Genomic DNA, 21,423 nt, shown 5'->3' with positions numbered 1-21,423 from the left:
TATTCACATTTACTCTTAACTTTCTTCTTTCACACACTTTACCAAACTCAGTCACCAGCTTCTGCAGTTTCTCACATGAATCAGCCACCAGCACTGTATCATCAGCGAACAACAACTGACTCACTTCCCAAGCTCTCTCTTCCACAACAGACTTCATACTTGCCCCTCTTTCCAAAACTCTTGCATTCACCTCCCTAACAACCCCATCCATAAACAAATTAAACAACCATGGAGACATCACACATGTATCGTTGAAGGGAGCAAAAGATGAAGTGGTAACATGTAGTGATGGAGTGAGCAGGAAATGGAGTGAGTATTTTGAAGTTTTGTTAGATATGCATGATGATAGAGTTGCAGATGTAGGGTGTTTGAGTTGGGGTGGTATGCAAAGTTAGAGTCAGGAGGAGTGGTTTAGTGAAAAGCAAGGAGGTGGTGAAAGCCTTGTGGAAGATGAAATCCGGCAAGGCGGTGTGAATGGATGGTATTGCAGTTGAATTTATTAAGAAAGGGGGTGATTGTGTTTTTGATTGGTTGGTAAGGATATTGAGTGTATGTGTGGATCATGGTGAAGTGCCTGAGAATTGGTGGAATGCATGTATAGTGCCACTGTATAATGACAAAGGGAATAAAAGAGTGTTCAAACTACAGAGGCATAAGTTTGTTGAATATTCCTCGAAAATTATATGGGAGGGTGTTGATTGAGAGGGTGAAAGCATGTACAGTGCATCAGATTTGGGAAGAGCCTTATGGTTTCAGAAGTGGTTGAGGATGTGTGGATCAGGTGATTGCTTTGAAGAATGTGCGTGAGAAATACTTAGAAAAACATGTAAATGTATGTAGCATTCATTAATCTGGAAAAGGCATATGATAGGGTTGATTGTTTTTATCAAGGTTGTAAGGTGTGTGAACGAGTAGGAAGAGGGGAGAGTGAATGGTTCACAGAGACGGTCGGTCTGTGGTAGGGGTGTTTGATGCCACCATGATTGTTTGATTTATTTATGAGTGGGATGTGACGGAGGTAAATGCAAGATTTTGGAGAGAGAGAGAGAGAGAGAGAGAGAGAGAGAGAGGCTAGTATGCAGTCTATTGGGAATGAAAGGGCCTGGAAAGTGAGTCAGTTGTTTGACGATGATACAGCACTGGTGGCTGATTCGCGTGAGAAGCTGCAGAAGTTGGTGACTGAGTTTGGTAAAGTGTGCGAAACAAGAAAATTGAGAATAGATGTAAATAAAAGCAAGGCTATTAGGTTCACAGGGTTGAAGGACAAGTTAGTTGGGATGTAAGTATGAATGGAGAAAAATTGGAGGAAGTGAAGCGCTTTAGATATCTAGGAGTAAACTTGACAGTGATTAGAACCATGGAAGCGGAAGTGAGTCATAGGGTGGGGGAGAGAGAGAAGGTTCTGGGAGCGACGAAGAATGTGTGGAAAGAGACAACGTTTTCTCGAAGAGCAAAAATGGGTATTTTGAAGGAATAGTAGTTCCAACTATATAATACGGTTACGAGGCATGGGCTATAGATAGGGTTGTATGGAGGAGGGTGGATGTGTTGGAAATGAAATGTTTGAGGTGTGAGATGGTTTGATCGAGTAAGTAATGAAAGGGTAAGAGAGATGTGTGGTGAGAAAGAGTAAGGTTGAGAGAGCAGAAGAGTGTGTTTTGAAATGGTTTGGACACATGGAGACAATGAGTGAGGAAAGATTGACAAAGAGGATATATGTGTCAGAGGTGGAAGGAACAAGGAGAAGTGGGAGACCAAATTGGAAGTGGAAAGATGGAGTGAAAAAGATTCTGAGCGATCGGGGCCTAAACATACAAGAGGGTGAAAGGCGTGCAAGGAATACAGTGAATTGGAAGGATGTGGTATACCGGGGTCGACGTGCTGTCATTGGATTGAACCAGGGCATATGAAGCGTCTGGGGTAAACCATGGAAAGTTTTGTGGGGCCTGGATGTGGAAAGGGAGCTGTGGTTTCCGTGCATTTCACATGACAGCGAGAGACTGAGTGTGAACGAATGTGGCCTTTGTTGTTTTTTCCTAGCGCAACCTCGCGCGGGGGGGGTGTCATTTCATGTGTGGTGGGATGGCGGTGGGAATGGACGAAGGAAGCATGTATGAATATGTACGTGTGTATATATGTATATGTCTTTGTATGTATACGTTGAAATGTATAGGTAAGTATATGTGCGTGTGTGGGCGTGCATGTATACATGTGTATGTGGGTGAGTTGGGCCATTCTTCCGTGTTTCCTTGCGCAATCTTGCTAACGCGGGAGACAGCCTCAAAGTATCATAATGATATATATATATATATATATATATATATATATATATATATATATATATATATATATATATATATATATATATATATTTTTTTTTTTTTTTTTTTTTTTTCTTTTTCTTTTAAACTATCCGCCATTTCCCGCATTAGCGAGGTAGCGTTAAGAACAGAGGACTGGGCCTTTGTGGAATATCCTCACCTGGCCCCCCCTCTGTTCCTTCTTTTGGAAAAAAAAAAAAAAAAAAAAAAAAAAAACGAGAGGGGAGGATTTCCAGCCTCCTGCTCCCTCCCCTTTTAGTCGCCTTCTACGACACGCAGGGAATACGTGGGAAGTATTCTTCATCCCCTATCCCCAGGGATAATATATATATATATATATATATATATATATATATTTTTTTTTTTTTTTTTTTTTTTCATACTATTTGCCATTTCCCGCGTTAGCGAGGTAGCGTTAAGAACAGAGAACTGGGCCTTAGAGGGAATATTCTCACCTGACCCCCTTCTCTGTTCCTTCTTTTGTGTGTGTGTGTTGGAAAGGATCACAAAAGGAGACACAAGAGAGAAATATAACAGTCAGTTGATATACATCGAAGAGACGAAGCTAGGACGCCATTTGGTTTACCAAATGGCGTCCTAGCTTCGTCTCTTCGATGTATATCAACTGACTGTTATATTTCTCTCTTGTGTCTCCCATGATGATGTGATTATTACACGAAAGTGCACTTGGGAACTTTTCGTGTTTCATTTTCCCCGTGGACTCATAGGAATATATATATATATATTTTTTTTTTTTTTTTTTTTTTTTTTTATACTTTGTCGCTGTCTCCCGCGTTTGCGAGGTAGCGCAAGGAAACAGACGAAAGAAATGGCCCAACCCCCCCCCCATACACATGTACATACACACGTCCACACACGCAAATATACATACCTACACAGCTTTCCATGGTTTACCCCAGACGCTTCACATGCCTTGATTCAATCCACTGACAGCACATCAACCCCGGTATACCACATCGCTCCAATTCACTCTATTCCTTGCCCTCCTTTCACCCTCCTGCATGTTCAGGCCCCGATCACACAAAATCTTTTTCACTCCATCTTTCCACCTCCAATTTGGTCTCCCTCTTCTCCTCGTTCCCTCCACCTCCGACACATATATCCTCTTGGTCAATCTTTCCTCACTCATTCTCTCCATGTGCCCAAACCACTTCAAAACACCCTCTTCTGCTCTCTCAACCACGCTCTTTTTATTTCCACACATCTCTCTTACCCTTACATTACTCACTCGATCAAACCACCTCACACCACACATTGTCCTCAAACATCTCATTTCCAGCACATCCATCCTCCTGCGCACAACTCTATCCATAGCCCACACCTCGCAACCATACAACATTGTTGGAACCACTATTCCTTCAAACATACCCATTTTTGCTTTCCGAGATAATGTTCTCGACTTCCACACATTCTTCAAGGCCCCCAGAATTTTCGCCCCCTCCCCCACCCTATGATCCACTTCCGCTTCCATGGTTCCATCCGCTGCCAGATCCACTCCCAGATATCTAAAACACTTCACTTCCTCCAGTTTTTCTCCATTCAAACTCACCTCCCAATTGACTTGACCCTCAACCCTACTGTACCTAATAACCTTGCTCTTATTCACATTTACTCTTAACTTTCTTCTTCCACACACTTTACCAAACTCAGTCACCAGCTTCTGCAGCTTCTCACATGAATCAGCCACCAGCGCTGTATCATCAGCGAACAACAACTGACTCACTTCCCAAGCTCTCTCATCTACAACAGACTTCATACTTGCCCCTCTTTCCAAAACTCTTGCATTTACCTCCCTAACAACCCCATCCATAAACAAATTAAACAACCATGGAGACATCACACACCCCTGCCGCAAACCTACATTCACTGAGAACCAATCACTTTCCTCTCTTCCTACACGTACACATGCCTTACATCCTCGATAAAAACTTTTCACTGCTTCTAACAACTTTCCTCCACCACCATATATTCTTAATACCTTCCACAGAGCATCTCTATCAACTCTATCATATGCCTTCTCCAGATCCATAAATGCTACATACAAATCCATTTGCTTTTCTAAGTATTTCTCACATACATTCTTCAAAGCAAACACCTGATCCACACATCCTCTACCACTTCTGAAACCACACTGCTCTTCCCCAATCTGATGCTCTGTACATGCCTTCACCCTCTCAATCAATACCCTCCCATATAATTTACCAGGAATACTCAACAAACTTATACCTCTGTAATTTGAGCACTCACTCTTATCCCCTTTGCCTTTGTACACTGGCACTATGCACGCATTCCGCCAATCCTCAGGCACCTCACCATGAGTCATACATACATTAAATAACCTTACCAACCAGTCAACAATACAGTCACCCCGTTTTTTAATAAATTCCACTGCAATACCATCCAAACCTGCTGCCTTGCCGGCTTTCATCTTCCGCAAAGCTTTCACTACCTCTTCTCTGTTTACCCAAATCATTTTCCTAACCCTCTCACTTTGCACACCACCTCGACCAAAACACCCTGTATCTGCCACTCTATCAGAAGAGGGTGGTGAGAGTAAGTGAGCTTGGGAAGAGCCTTATGGTTTCAGAAGTGGTTGAGGATGTGTGGATCAGGTGATTGCTTTGAAGAATGTGCGTGAGAAATACTTAGAAAAACATGTAAATGTATGTAGCATTCATTAATCTGGAAAAGGCATATGATAGGGTTGATTGTTTTTATCAAGGTTGTAAGGTGTGTGAACGAGTAGGAAGAGGGGAGAGTGAATGGTTCACAGAGACGGTCGGTCTGTGGTAGGGGTGTTTGATGCCACCATGGTTGTTTGATTTATTTATGAGTGGGATGGTGACGGAGGTAAATGCAAGATTTTGGAGAGAGAGAGAGAGAGAGAGAGAGAGAGAGAGAGAGAGAGAGAGAGAGAGAGAGAGAGAGAGAGAGAGAGAGAGGCTAGTATGCAGTCTATTGGGAATGAAAGGGCCTGGAAAGTGAGTCAGTTGTTTGACGATGATACAGCACTGGTGGCTGATTCGCGTGAGAAGCTGCAGAAGTTGGTGACTGAGTTTGGTAAAGTGTGCGAAACAAGAAAATTGAGAATAGATGTAAATAAAAGCAAGGCTATTAGGTTCACAGGGTTGAAGGACAAGTTAGTTGGGATGTAAGTATGAATGGAGAAAAATTGGAGGAAGTGAAGCGCTTTAGATATCTAGGAGTAAACTTGACAGTGATTAGAACCATGGAAGCGGAAGTGAGTCATAGGGTGGGGGAGAGAGAGAAGGTTCTGGGAGCGACGAAGAATGTGTGGAAAGAGACAACGTTTTCTCGAAGAGCAAAAATGGGTATTTTGAAGGAATAGTAGTTCCAACTATATAATACGGTTACGAGGCATGGGCTATAGATAGGGTTGTATGGAGGAGGGTGGATGTGTTGGAAATGAAATGTTTGAGGTGTGAGATGGTTTGATCGAGTAAGTAATGAAAGGGTAAGAGAGATGTGTGGTGAGAAAGTAAGGTTGAGAGAGCAGAAGAGTGTGTTTTGAAATGGTTTGGACACATGGAGACAATGAGTGAGGAAAGATTGACAAAGAGGATATATGTGTCAGAGGTGGAAGGAACAAGGAGAAGTGGGAGACCAAATTGGAAGTGGAAAGATGGAGTGAAAAAGATTCTGAGCGATCGGGGCCTAAACATACAAGAGGGTGAAAGGCGTGCAAGGAATACAGTGAATTGGAAGGATGTGGTATACCGGGGTCGACGTGCTGTCATTGGATTGAACCAGGGCATATGAAGCGTCTGGGGTAAACCATGGAAAGTTTTGTGGGGCCTGGATGTGGAAAGGGAGCTGTGGTTTCCGTGCATTTCACATGACAGCGAGAGACTGAGTGTGAACGAATGTGGCCTTTGTTGTTTTTTTCCTAGCGCAACCTCGCGCGGGGGGGGGGGGGGGGTGTCATTTCATGTGTGGTGGGATGGCGGTGGGAATGGACGAAGGAAGCATGTATGAATATGTACGTGTGTATATATGTATATGTCTTTGTATGTATACGTTGAAATGTATAGGTAAGTATATGTGCGTGTGTGGGCGTGCATGTATACATGTGTATGTGGGTGAGTTGGGCCATTCTTCCGTGTTTCCTTGCGCAATCTTGCTAACGCGGGAGACAGCCTCAAAGTATCATAATGATATATATATATATATATATATATATATATATATATATATATATATATATATATATATATATATATATATATATATATATTTTTTTTTTTTTTTTTTTTTTTCTTTTTCTTTTAAACTATCCGCCATTTCCCGCATTAGCGAGGTAGCGTTAAGAACAGAGGACTGGGCCTTTGTGGAATATCCTCACCTGGCCCCCCCTCTGTTCCTTCTTTTGGAAAAAAAAAAAAAACGAGAGGGGAGGATTTCCAGCCTCCTGCTCCCTCCCCTTTTAGTCGCCTTCTACGACACGCAGGGAATACGTGGGAAGTATTCTTCATCCCCTATCCCCAGGGATAATATATATATATATATATATATATATATATATATATATATATATATATATATATATATATATATATATATGTGTGTGTGTGTGTGTGTGTGTGTTGGAAAGGATCACAAAAGGAGACACAAGAGAGAAATATAACAGTCAGTTGATATACATCGAAGAGACGAAGCTAGGACGCCATTTGGTTTACCAAATGGCGTCCTAGCTTCGTCTCTTCGATGTATATCAACTGACTGTTATATTTCTCTCTTGTGTCTCCCATGATGATGTGATTATTACACGAAAGTGCACTTGGGAACTTTTCGTGTTTCATTTTCCCCGTGGACTCATAGGAATATATATATATATATATATATATATATATATATATATATATTTTTTTTTTTTTTTTTTTTTTTTTTTTTTTTTTTTTTTTTTTTATACTTTGTCGCTGTCTCCCGCGTTTGCGAGGTAGCGCAAGGAAACAGACGAAAGAAATGGCCCAACCCCCCCCCCCCCATACACATGTACATACACACGTCCACACACGCAAATATTCATACCTACACAGCTTTCCATGGTTTACCCCAGACGCTTCACATGCCTTGATTCAATCCACTGACAGCACATCAACCCCGGTATACCACATCGCTCCAATTCACTCTATTCCTTGCCCTCCTTTCACCCTCCTGCATGTTCAGGCCCCGATCACACAAAATCTTTTTCACTCCATCTTTCCACCTCCAATTTGGTCTCCCTCTTCTCCTCGTTCCCTCCACCTCCGACACATATATCCTCTTGGTCAATCTTTCCTCACTCATTCTCTCCATGTGCCCAAACCACTTCAAAACACCCTCTTCTGCTCTCTCAACCACGCTCTTTTTATTTCCACACATCTCTCTTACCCTTACATTACTCACTCGATCAAACCACCTCACACCACACATTGTCCTCAAACATCTCATTTCCAGCACATCCATCCTCCTGCGCACAACTCTATCCATAGCCCACACCTCGCAACCATACAACATTGTTGGAACCACTATTCCTTCAAACATACCCATTTTTGCTTTCCGAGATAATGTTCTCGACTTCCACACATTCTTCATGGCCCCCAGAATTTTCGCCCCCTCCCCCACCCTATGATCCACTTCCGCTTCCATGGTTCCATCCGCTGACAGATCCACTCCCAGATATCTAAAACACTTCACTTCCTCCAGTTTTTCTCCATTCAAACTCACCTCCCAATTGACTTGACCCTCAACCCTACTGTACCTAATAACCTTGCTCTTATTCACATTTACTCTTAACTTTCTTCTTCCACACACTTTACCAAACTCAGTCACCAGCTTCTGCAGCTTCTCACATGAATCAGCCACCAGCGCTGTATCATCAGCGAACAACAACTGACTCACTTCCCAAGCTCTCTCATCCACAACAGACTTCATACTTGCCCCTCTTTCCAAAACTCTTGCATTTACCTCCCTAACAACCCCATCCATAAACAAATTAAACAACCATGGAGACATCACACACCCCTGCCGCAAACCTACATTCACTGAGAACCAATCACTTTCCTCTCTTCCTACACGTACACATGCCTTACATCCTCGATAAAAACTTTTCACTGCTTCTAACAACTTTCCTCCCACACCATATATTCTTAATACCTTCCACAGAGCATCTCTATCATCTCTATCATATGCCTTCTCCAGATCCATAAATGCTACATACAAATCCATTTGCTTTTCTAAGTATTTCTCACATACATTCTTCAAAGCAAACACCTGATCCACACATCCTCTACCACTTCTGAAACCACACTGCTCTTCCCCAATCTGATGCTCTGTACATGCCTTCACCCTCTCAATCAATACCCTCCCATATAATTTACCAGGAATACTCAACAAACTTATACCTCTGTAATTTGAGCACTCACTCTTATCCCCTTTGCCTTTGTACACTGGCACTATGCACGCATTCCGCCAATCCTCAGGCACCTCACCATGAGTCATACATACATTAAATAACCTTACCAACCAGTCAACAATACAGTCACCCCCGTTTTTTAATAAATTCCACTGCAATACCATCCAAACCTGCTGCGTTGCCGGCTTTCATCTTCCGCAAAGCTTTCACTACCTCTTCTCTGTTTACCAAATCATTTTCCCTAACCCTCTCACTTTGCACACCACCTCGACCAAAACACCCTATATCTGCCACTCTATCAGAAGAGGGTGGTGAGAGTAAGTGAGCTTGGGAAGGAGACCTGTGTGAGGAAGTACCAGGAGAGACTGAGTACAGAATGGAAAAAGGTGAGAACAAAGGAGGTAAGGGGAGTGGGGGAGGAATGGGATGTATTTAGGGAATCAGTGATGGATTGCGCAAAAGATGCTTGTGGCATGAGAAGAGTGGGAGGTGGGTTGATTAGAAAGGGTAGTGAGTGGTGGGATGAAGAAGTAAGAGTATTAGTGAAAGAGAAGAGAGAGGCATTTGGACGATTTTTGCAGGGAAAAAATGCAATTGAGTGGGAGATGTATAAAAGAAAGAGACAGGAGGTCAAGAGAAAGGTGCAAGAGGTGAAAAAAAGGGCAAATGAGAGTTGGCGTGAGAGAGTATCATTAAATTTTAGGGAGAATAAAAAGATGTTCTGGAAGGAGGTAAATAAAGTGCGTAAGACAAGGGAGCAAATGGGAACTTCAGTGAAGGGCGCAAATGGGGAGGTGATAACAAGTAGTGGTGATGTGAGAAGGAGATGGAGTGAGTATTTTGAAGGTTTGTTGAATGTGTTTGATGATATATATATATATATATATATATATATATATATATATATATATATATATATATATATATATATATATATGTACAGAGCATCAGATTGGGTAAAGCAGTGTGGTTTCAGAAGTGGTAGAGGATGTGTGGATCAGGTGTTTGCTTTGAAGAATGTATGTGAGAAATACTTAGAAAAGCAAATGGATTTGTATGTAGCATTTATGGATCTGGAGAAGGCATATGATAGAGTTGATAGACATGCTTTGTGGAAGGTACTAAGAATATATGGTGTAGGAGGCAAGTTATTAGAAGCAGTGAAAAGTTTTTATCGAGGATGTAAGGCATGTGTACGTGTAGGAAGAGAGGAAAGTGATTGGCTCTCAGTGAATGTAGGTTTGCGGCAGGGGTGTGTGATGTCTCCATGGTTGTTTAATTTGTTTATGGATGGGGTTGTTAGGGAGGTGAATGCAAGAGTTTTGGAAAGAGGAGCAAGTATGAAGTCTGTTGTGGATGAGAGAGCTTGGGAAGTGAGTCAGTTGTTGTTCGCTGATGATACAGCGCTGGTGGCTGATGCATGTGAGAAACTGCAGAAGCTGGTGACTGAGTTTGGTAAAGTGTGTAAAAGAAGAAAGTTAAGAGTAAATGTGAATAAGAGCAAGGTTATTAGGTACAGTAGGGTTGAGGGTCAAGTCAATTGGGAGGTAAGTTTGAATGGAGAAAAACTGGAGGAAGTGAAGTGTTTCAGATATCTGGGAGTGGATCTGGCAGCGGATGGAACCATGGAAGCGGAAGTGAATCATAGGGTGGGGGAGGGGGCGAAAATCCTGGGAGCCTTGAAGAATTTGTGGAAGTCGAGAACATTATCTCGGAAAGCAAAAATGGCTATGTTTGAAGGAATAGTGGTTCCAACAATGTTGAATGGTTGTGAGGCGTGGGCTATGGATAGAGTTGTGCGCAGGAGGGTGGATGTGCTGGAAATGAGATGTTTGAGGACAATATGTGGTGTGAGGTGGTTTGATCGAGTAAGTAATGTAAGGGTAAGAGAGATGTGTGGAAATAAAAAGAGCGTGGTTGAGAGAGGAGAAGAGGGTGTTTTGAAATGGTTTGGCCACATGGAGAGAATGAGTGAGGAAAGATTGACCAAGAGGATATATGTGTCAGAGGTGGAGGGAACGAGGAGAAGTGGGAGACCAAATTTTAGTTGGAAAGATGGAGTGTAAAAGATTTTGAGTGATCGGGGCCTGAACATGCAGGAGGGTGAAAGGCGGGCAAGGAATAAGAGTGAATTGGATCGATGTGGTATACCGGGGTCGACGTGCTGTCAGTGGATTGAATCAGGGCATGTGAAGCGTCTGGGGTAAACCATGGAAAGTTCTGTTGGGCCTGGATGTGGAAAGGGAGCTGTGGTTTCGGGCATTATTTGCATGACAGCTAGAGACTGAGTGTGAACGAATGGAGCCTTTGTTGTCTTTTCCTAGCACTACCTCGCACACATGAGGGGGGAGGGGGATGTTATTCCATGTGTGGCGAGATGGCGATGGGAATGAATAAAGGCAGACAGTGTGAATTGTGTGCATGTGTATATATGTATGTGTCTGTCTGTGTATATACATGTGTACATTGAGATGTATGGGTATGTATATTTGCCTGTGTGGACGTGTATGTATATACATGTGTATGGGGGTGGGTTGGGCCATTTCTTTCGTCTGTTTCCTTGCGCTACCTCGCAAACGCGGGAGACAGCGACAAAGGAAAATAAATAAACAGATAAATAAATATATATATATATATATATATATATATATATATACGAATAAAGTGTATATGAACGCGCACCTTCATAGAACATACAAACCTCCAACAGCCAGGATCGAACCTGGGACCCCTTGTGCAAGAGGCAGGCATGTTAACCGCTAGGCTAAGGGACTGTATAATAGGAAACAACTATTCGAAATACTAAGTACTCGAATACCCTTCGTCTCACAGTGGTGAGCATCGGGGTCTATCGGTTGTGTCCGAACAGAACACATAGCCAGCTGATAGCGTTTTACCGAACCTAACTGTACAACGCGGAGTTATATGAATACGAATAAAGTGTATATGAACGCGAATCTTCATATCACATACAAACCTCCAACAGCCAGGATCGAACCTGGGACCCCTTGTGCAAGAGGTAGGCATGCTAACCGCTAGGCTAAGGGATTGTATAATAGGAAACAACTATTCGAAATACTAAGTACTCGAATACCCTTCGTCTCACAATGTTGGGTTTGTATGCTCTATGAAGGTGCGCGTTCATATACACTTTATTCGTATTCATATAACTCCGCGTTGCACAGTTAGGTTCGGTAAAACGCTATCAGCTGGCTATGTGTTCTGTTCTAAAACAACCGATAGACCCCGTTGCTCACCATTGTGAGACGAAGGGTATTCGAGTACTTAGTATTTCGAATAGTTGTTTCCTATTATACAGTCCCTTAGCCTAGCGGTTAGCATGCCTGCCTCTTGCACAAGGGGTCCCAGGTTCGATCTTGGCTCTTGGAGGTTTGTATGTTCTATGAAGGTGCGCGTTCATATACACTTTATACGTATTCATATAACTCCGCGTTGTACAGTTAGGTTCGGTAAAACGCTATCAGCTGGCTATGTGTTCTGTTCAGAAACAACCGATAGACCCCGTTGCTCACCATTGTGAGACGAAGGGTATTCGAGTACTTAGTATTTCGAATAGTTGTTTCCTATTATACAGTCCCTTAGCCTAGCGGTTAGCATGTCTGCCTCTTGCACAAGGGGTCTCAGGTTCGATCCTGGCTGTTAGAGGTTTGAATGATATATATGTATACGTTGAGATGTATAGGTATGTATATTTGCGTGTGTGGACGTGTATGTATGTATATGTGTATGTGGGTGGGTTGGCCATTCTTTCGTCTGTTTCCTTGCGCTACCTCGCTAACGCGGGAGACAGCGACAAAGCAGATAAATAATTATATATATAATGTAGGGTATAGAACCTAATTTTCATGATCATGCTAAAGAAACAAAAAACGAAAATGAAATTGCTTCTCATTTTTTAGTGTAAATAAAATTTTTAGGGAAACTTCTTTGAAAGTTATGCCTGTGTCTGAAGGGTTACTGCAGCCAGCTTTATCTATTTCCTTCGGTACGAATTCTGGCTCTCTCTCTCTCTCTCTCTCTCTCTCTCTCTCTCTCTCTCTCTCTCTCTCTCTCTCTCTCTCTCTCTCTCTCTCTCTCTCTCTCTCTCTCTCTCTCTCTCTCTCTCTCTCTCTCTCTCTCTCTCTCTTTCTCTCGTAGGGCCAGTGTTGGACAGTGCAGAGACTTCATCATTACTCTGCCCCTCACTAATACCTCTAGTTCTTCTAGAATCTAGACGACCCCACTTTTATCCTCAAGTCCCGGGTCTCTGGAATGTACACATTCGGGTTTCCTGGAACACTTCTAGATCTAGGCGTGTGGGTGTGGGGAACGCGTGGCCTCCTACCTAACGTTTGCCCGTCTGGTCAACGCCAGTCAGTCTGGAAAGCCTTCCAGGTCTACTTTGAGGAATGTGATATCCTTGATGTACCTGTAGTCTTCTTTTGACTTCTTGACTGACCTTTTGCCTGGCAATGATAAGACGAGCAACAGCACTATTGCCTCTTGTTACACTCCTCTACTTGTACCCTCATCTGTGAGGATCAGTATTAATCTGGCAGATTATGTTAGGTATAAACTTTTCCCATCTTTCTTTCTCAGGAGACTGGTTGCTCCTCCACCGCAGGGGGAGCTTTCACAGTTACTCGACCTTACATAATCTACAAGTTTTTTAGTATTTAGCTCATCGATGTTTTCTTATAAAAACTCTGCTTCTTACTATCTCGGGCTTTGAGAGAAGTGAGTGAATTACACACTGTATCCAGATACAAGTATCTTCTCCATCTACTATGGGTTAAAAAAGACCCAAACTTTATCTATTTTATTTTTTTTTTTTTTTTTTTTTTTTTTTTTTTTGCTGAGGATGAAATGTTAAAATTAGAAATGGTTTATCCCTTTTGTCAACCAGTGTTGAATGACTTCATCGAGTGAGCGGCATGCCTTATGGCTTAGCAATACCTTACAGATCTTCTGGACTTGACGCGAAATTATCAAAAGGACTATATAGTTGTGGGTTCTGGAATATAGCCTTTTCCAAGAGGAAGGACACTACTTGGATTCAGAGGCTTGTTTCATGGCTCAGTCATAGCTTTATGTTGAGCACATGATGTAGGGAAGGTGGCCTTTACTTCAAGTCTTCCTCAGAAACCCTTGGTTGGAGGATACCAAGGAAAGGTGTATGTGTGGCACTCGTTTACCACCGTAGTCAGACAGTGCATTAGTTTAGACCTTGTGGGTCTACCATTTGTGGCTTAGCGGATTCCTCCTACAGGAGAGACGGATGCCAGTGTGCCTCTTGATCACGAGTGAATGTATTTACTTTTGATTTTGGGTTTATTCTTGTCAGAATTTTTTCTTCCTCGAAAGCCTCCTTTTTTTGATGTAATGCTCTCATGCTCGCAGGTCAAGCTGTGGAAACATTGAAAAACGTTCTCTTTCCACGTCATTGTTCCACAAGCATTTTTCCAGGTTGTCTTATCCTGTCCTTCCTTTCTTCCTTGCTCTCCCTCTTATTTTGAAACACCTTTCTGTGCGGCGACTGTGAGTGCTCTTAGATTGACGCTCACGATCTGCTCATTCTGAGCTGCTAGGGACCGTGTGGGTCGAGGATGTCGTCTCTGTAGCGGTCTCTTGTTCGCTAAGAACGGGTCCGCAAGAAGGGGAGCTGACGCAGCCGTGGGTGAGTGGTGTGCGGAGGCTGAGGAAGAAGGCCAGTGCTCCCTCACCAGGACTGCTGATAGTTGGAAGGTCCTGACCTTGATTTTCTTACATAATATCTCTCATGCTCCCGGGACACTGCCAGGAATCGAAGGGTTTTGTTATTTTCGAAACCTGTATTTCATCCCAAACCTAGACTGTTATATGTCCCAGTATTGGCCTCTTGCACTCGATAAGCTTTGAGTGTGGAAGAATCCATTGTAGTAGCAATTAACTCTGTTTATGAATTCGTAATACACGTTGAAATTTGAAATCTTTTAGCATCTGACTTGTCACATTGGTAGCAAGTCACACTGGGAGCTTATTGGTCCCTCTACCCAGAGTACCAGTGTCTCAGTAAAGTAAGAACAGTTAATGACTGGAGACACAGACTGGATCATGGAAACTTGAAAATTGAATGATATTCATGTGGGAAATGCTTCTCTTGTTAACTTCTGTTGAAATTGGTATAAAAGATGTAAGACACAGTGATATGTGAAGGTTGATCATTGTATTGTGTAGACAATTTGAAAGATATGTGGATGGTTCTCTCAAATGACGACTTGCCAACTGTCTGTTCACCTCCATTCTCATACATTATCATGGAGTTCAGAATTTTTTGAAATTCATCGTATAAAGTCGTTCAGAATAATTTTCTCTGTGTTCAAACCTCGTAACATTACATTTATAGTATCAGTTTAAGCATTTGTGTGTGTGGAAGTCTTCATAGTTTATCATTAAGACAGATAACACTGCATTTCTGCTTTGGTATCCGTACTAATGGATGCCATTAAACCCCCATCCCTTTACAGGATGTATGGAATGCTGTATCTAAACTCAGGCATTTTGAATTGTACACATAAATATAATCTTAATGCACAGAAATTTTGAATTTTATACATAAATGTAATCTTGATGCACAGAAATTTTGAATTGTACACATAAATATAATCTTAATGCACAGAAATTTTAAATTCTATACATAAATGTAATCGTAATGCACAAAAGTTTTGAACTGGATGCATAATGTAATCTTAAGGTACAGAAATTTAGCACTGTATGCAGAGACGTAATCTTAACACATCACTGCAGTGTTGACATAATGTGTAACGTATTACCGTATTATTGGCATGTGTTCAGAACCCGTGTTATGTGCGGATCGAAGGAGGTCGTCCAGGGGAAGGCCACACCTTCCGACCTACCACCTTGGAGCGCCCCTCCTGGTGTGATGCCTGCGCCCACCTCGTCTTCTACCACGCCACCACCTGTGAGAGTGAGTACCCAGCTCATGATTTCGTATGTATGTCTGTCATAACATGTACGGTAACTGGTACAGGATTATCAACACCGTAGCCAAGTTACCCATACACTATTCAGTAAGAGACATAGGGTTGCAAAGAGCAGCTTTTAGTAGAAATATCCATACGGTGTAAACTACTTTGCTTCCCCCTTGTGATTTCCATCTCAGAGGTGATGTATGGGATCAAGTTCGTGTGATGATATCTAGCGAAGGTTCCAGCGTCATCCTGTTGTTCGATATTACCAGCTGTGCACAGGACTGGCAACGTAATATTAACGTGTACATGTTTCGTGGTCGCCGGGGACTCTCCACTTCCTATATTTTATGTGTCCACACAGCGCACCCAGTGTGTGGAGTCTCACAGGAGGTGTATGCTCGCCGTGCTCACTCTGTGAAACGTATTTTGAATCAAATTTGCTGCGTGTGTGGAGGGTCTGTATTGGCCTCTGATTTGGGTCTTTCACTTCCTTGTTTACCCGCCACGTTGTTATCGTGTCTCTGGTGTGTACGTGTCTGGCTCTCATTCACAACTGTCCGCACCTCTCCATCTCACATCTGTACTCTTCCCTTCAATTCTTTTTTTTTTTCTAAATTTTCTTTTTACTAGAATGTGAGACTCCCCCTGATATTAACTTTCTCTTGTTCTTTTTTTTTTTCTGCATCTCGTCTGATTCTCTGACTTACAGCATTCTTCCCTGCTCTTCCTGTCTCGCGCTTTTTCTCTTAACTTCTCGTCCCTCACTTCTTATCTCCTTCCTTCCCCTGTGTGCTCTCGTCTCTTCGTGTTCCTCGCGTACCTCCCTTATCTCCTGCTATGTATGGGATGTCTCCCGCCACATCAGCTCCGCCATCTCTCCGTCGCAGGCGCCCCTCAGGTACACCTGATTCCTCTCACATCTTATCTTTTCTCCCATTCTAAAGCCAACTGTCAACACCTTCCTCTTCTGTCGCCTTTCCTCCCCTGTCCATTCCTCCCTCCTTACCTCCCTCTCGCAGGCTGTTGCAGGTAGACAGCCACCGAGGAGGGAGGTTCTGGTAACCACCTTGGTATTGTGAGAGTTACTGATGGCTGCCCAGTGCACCAGCTTTTCACTGGCTGTTAAGTTTCACTCCTAAGCCCAGGTTGCTGTTTATTTTTCTGCCTCACCCCACACGTGGGCTGCTGGCATCCACCCCACTAACATACTCTTTCTCTCCATCTCGTAAATATCCCGTCAGAACACGTAACTCACACACACCTCGTTTTTCTTAAGATTTTCCTGCGTTTTGGCAAAATGTAGTAGTAGCAGCACGTACTCTCTCTCTCTCTCTCTCTCTCTCTCTCTCTCTCTCTCTCTCTCTCTCTCTCTCTCTCTCTCTCTCTCTCTCTCTCTGTGGTGAGATGATCAATGGTGAACATTTTTGATATTTGAGCATCGTATGTTGTCCCTTGCCACGTGTGTATGTGTGCAGGGGAGTGTTGTGTGTTGGTGTCGTGGGCAGAGGCGGCTGGCATGGCAGTGTTTGTTGTGTGTGTGTGTGTGTGTGTTAGTGCGCACGTGTGTGTGTGGCGGTGTTGGTGGTATGGGTGCCGGCGGGGCAGCCAGTAAGGCTTGGACCTGTGCCGAGACAACTCCCTTGCCGCACCATCTCCGCTGCCGCCGCCGCACGCGGACACGCACCACCACCACCACGGCCGCCGCCGTACTTGGTGCCCTCACACTTGTAGCCTACGCTCGCGTGAGGCTCGTGACGTGAACACACACGGGATGTCTCGCTATGAACATAACTTGCCTCACTGTTCACCTGTGTCTGGAGAATAATGTAAGCTCCTGGAAAACAACTCTCGTGGGTAATATATATATATATATATATATATATATATATATATATATATATATATATATATATATATATATATATATATATATATATATATATATATATATATATATATATATATATATATATATAAAGCTCTGAGATTTATTTATTCGACACGTGAGATGTATATGGAAAATATTTTTACAAATTTCGTGTATGCGTGTGAACGTGGATATGATGCTCTTTGTGTATAAGAATTACGAGTGAACTCTGAGAGATGGTCAGTCATATATGTATATATATTTATATTTTTCCTCGTTCGGTGTGAAGACGACAACACTGTAGATGACTCAAATGAATCTTGAAAATCCAGCGAGCAACAGGCAACGTCTTGTGGTGTGAGGAGGAGCGATGGTTGTATGATGCCATGATGACCATTTGTGGAGTAGGTTAACATGTAGGTGTGGCAGGATTAACACTGTCTTACGTGACGGAGTCAGGCTCAGGACGATCTAGTTGGTGGATCATGTATACAGGCAGTTGATGACTGGTTGTGTAATGCTTTCATGTAAGGTGTCGGGAGGCAGTTTGTCTTTGGTTATCAGGTACGGTGTAGATGGCTTGTGCCTCGTGCCACACCTTAGTGTTCACGCTGTCTTCCTCCACTGGAAAAGATGCCTGGGAGCTGGAATCACTACGAGTGTTTTTGCTGACAATGTAACAGATGGTTGGTACTCTTGTAAAATGTTTTACATTCTCGCCCTTACATTCACGAGTCTTGGGAAGGCCTGACCTCGTGTTTCTTCATCGTAGAATTAGTTATACTGTCCAGTTCCCCCGTAGCCAGGATCTGGCCGGCCCTTCCCATCCACTCACAGCGTAGGCCTTCCCTCGTCCTGACCGCTGTATGGCAGCCTTCAGAAAGCAGGAAATGTTGTCCCAGACACTCATTTTTTTTTTAAGGGGGGCATGGCCCCCGAATTCCCCAGAGCTTGGGGGGGGGGGGGGTGTTGGCGAGTCTGAAAGGTGGAGGGGCTCTCCAAAGAGACTGAGCCAGGGTGGCCAGAGCACTAGGGTCGGGTCTGGCCAGTGGCATTCTGTAACGTCGGTTCACGAGGCGGAGTGCACCCGCGGACCATGTCCTGCCCGTGGTGAACACTGGCAACAGTAAGTACTACGTCACGTGGAATTCTTCACCACTGGACGTATGGAGGACAGGTTACTCTTGCTCGTCCACCACCACACTAAGTCACACACAGGAGGTGGCGGATACGAACCAACACCACCGGCTGTTGGCAACGCGGGCTGCCACCCCACCAGCCATCATCATCCACACCATGTACACATCTGCGCCTCCCTCCTCACACCTACATAACTCACCTCTCTCACTCACCTGAGATGTCCCGTATGACATAACCACCCACGCTGGTCTCCCCAGCATCCTCTCCCGCCCCACCCTCGTCCTCTCCCATCGCCTGTCATTCACTACCCACTCACACCGCCGCTGTGGTTAGCTGCCATGGTCTGTGCTTACCTAGAACGGGCCCTTGTCTTGTACTGGTCCGCCCCTCCCTCTGACTGGCCCACTCCGCCGCTCCTTCTTGATATTTATACCTGGGCCATCGCCTGCCTGTGCTTCCATGCCTTGCTGCACGTGAGGATCAGCTGGGGCATGACCGAGCACGCCAGAGCAGAACACAGATCAGCCAGACGTTACCTTACTTAAGAGCAGGTCCAGTGAGCCCACGTTAGCCCACGATGAACTGTTATGCTTGTCTCGGCTCACGCTTGATAAACTTATCATTAATGAAATAGAACGTAATTAAACCACTGAATTTCATTCATCATTAATTCATATATATATATATATATATATATATATATATATATATATATATATATATATATATATATATATACATATGGAGGGAGTGAAATGTTTTAGATATCTGGGAGTGGATTTAGCAGCGGATGGAACCATGGAAGCGGATGTGAGTCACAGGGTGGGGGAGGGGGCGAAGGTTCTGGGAGCGTTGAAGAATGTGTGGAAGGCGAGAACGTTATCTCGGAGAGCAAAAATGGGTATGTTTGAAGGAATAGTGGTTCTAACAATGTTATATGGATGCAAGGTATGGGCTATAGATAAGGTTGTGCGGAGGAGGGTGAATGTGTTGGAAATGAAATGTTTGAGGACAATATGTGGTGTGAGGTGGTTTGATCGAGTGAATAATGAAAGGGTAAGAGACATTTGTGGTAATAAAGAGAGTGTGGTTGAGAGCAGCAGAGGGTGTGTTGAAATGGTGTTGTCACATGGAGAGAATGAGTGAGGAAAGATTGACAAAGAGGATATATGTGTCAGAGGTGGAGGGAACAAGGTGAAGTGGGAGACCAAATTGGAGTTGGAAGGATGGAGTGAAAAAGACTTTGAGCGATCGGGGCCTGAACATACAAAAGGGTGAAAGGCGTGCAAGGAATAGAGTGAATTGAAACGATGTGATATACCGGGGTCGATTTGCTGTCATGGGATGGAACCAGGGCATGTAAAGCGTCTGGGGCCTGGATGTGGAAAGGAAGGTGTAGTTTCGGTGCATTATACATGACAGCTAGAGACTGAGTGTGAACGAAAATGGCCTTTGTTGTCTTTTCCTAGCGCTACCTCGCGCGCACGCGGGGGAGGGGGTTGTCATTTCATGTGTGGCGGGGAGGCGGCGGGAATGGATGAGGGCAACATGTATGAATATGTACATGTGTATATATTTTTTTTTCTTTTTTTATATATGTATATATGTATGTATATATGTATGTGTCAGTGTATGTATATGTATGTATACGTTGAAATGTATAGGTATGTATATGTGCATGTGTGGGCGCTTATGTATATACATGTGTATGTGGGTGGGTTGGGCCATTCTTTCGTCTGTTTCCTTGCGCTACCTCGCAAACGCGGGAGACAGCGACAAAGTCTAATAAAAAAAGAAGAAATGTATATATATATATATATATATATATATATATATATATATATATATATATATATATTTTTTTTTTTTTTTTTTTACTTTGTCGCTGTCTCCCGCGTTTGCGAGGTAGCGCAAGGAAACAGACGAAAGAAATGGCCCAACCCCCCCCATACACATGTATATACATACGTCCACACACGCAAATATACATACCTACACAGCTTTCCATGGTTTACCCCAGACGCTTCACATGCCTTGATTCAATCCACTGACAGCACGTCAACCCCGGTATACCACATCGCTCCAATTCACTCTATTCCTTGCCCTCCTTTCACCCTCCTGCATGTTCAGGCCCCGATCACACAAAATCTTTTTCACTCCATCTTTCCACCTCCAATTTGGTCTCCCTCTTCTCCTCGTTCCCTCCACCTCCGACACATATATCCTCTTGGTCAATCTTTCCTCACTCATTCTCTCCATGTGCCCAAACCACTTCAAAACACCCTCTTCTGCTCTCTCAACCACGCTCTTTTTATTTCCACACATCTCTCTTACCCTTACGTTACTTACTCGATCAAACCACCTCACACCACACATTGTCCTCAAACATCTCATTTCCAGCACATCCATCCTCCTGCGCACAACTCTATCCATAGCCCACGCCTCGCAACCATACAACATTGTTGGAACCACTATTCCTTCAAACATACCCATTTTTGCTTTCCGAGATAATGTTCTCGACTTCCACACATTCTTCAAGGCCCCCAGAATTTTCGCCCCCTCCCCCACCCTATGATCCACTTCCGCTTCCATGGTTCCATCCGCTGCCAGATCCACTCCCAGATATCTAAAACACTTCACTTCCTCCAGTTTTTCTCCATTCAAACTCACCTCCCAATTGACTTGACC

The 21,423-nt window shown here is 43.5% G+C and overlaps 1 protein-coding gene across 2 annotated transcripts in view; it reads left to right on the top strand.

Annotated features, from left to right (window-relative positions):
- Window positions 1-17,123: 17,123 nt before the first annotated feature.
- Window positions 17,124-21,423, top strand: part of LOC139754681 (uncharacterized) — a 422,992-nt gene continuing 418,692 nt past the window's right edge. For both annotated transcript variants that reach the window (XM_071672238.1, XM_071672237.1), the window contains exon 1: window positions 17,124-17,554. The gene's annotated coding sequence lies outside the window, so the exon portion shown is untranslated. The remainder of the gene's footprint in view (window positions 17,555-21,423) is intronic.

The sequence above is a fragment of the Panulirus ornatus genome, chromosome 17, assembly GCF_036320965.1.
Source record: "Panulirus ornatus isolate Po-2019 chromosome 17, ASM3632096v1, whole genome shotgun sequence".
Taxonomy (NCBI): Eukaryota; Metazoa; Arthropoda; class Malacostraca; order Decapoda; family Palinuridae; genus Panulirus; species Panulirus ornatus.
The sequence above is the reverse complement of the archived record's forward strand: the minus strand, read 5'-3'. Positions and strand labels throughout refer to the sequence as shown.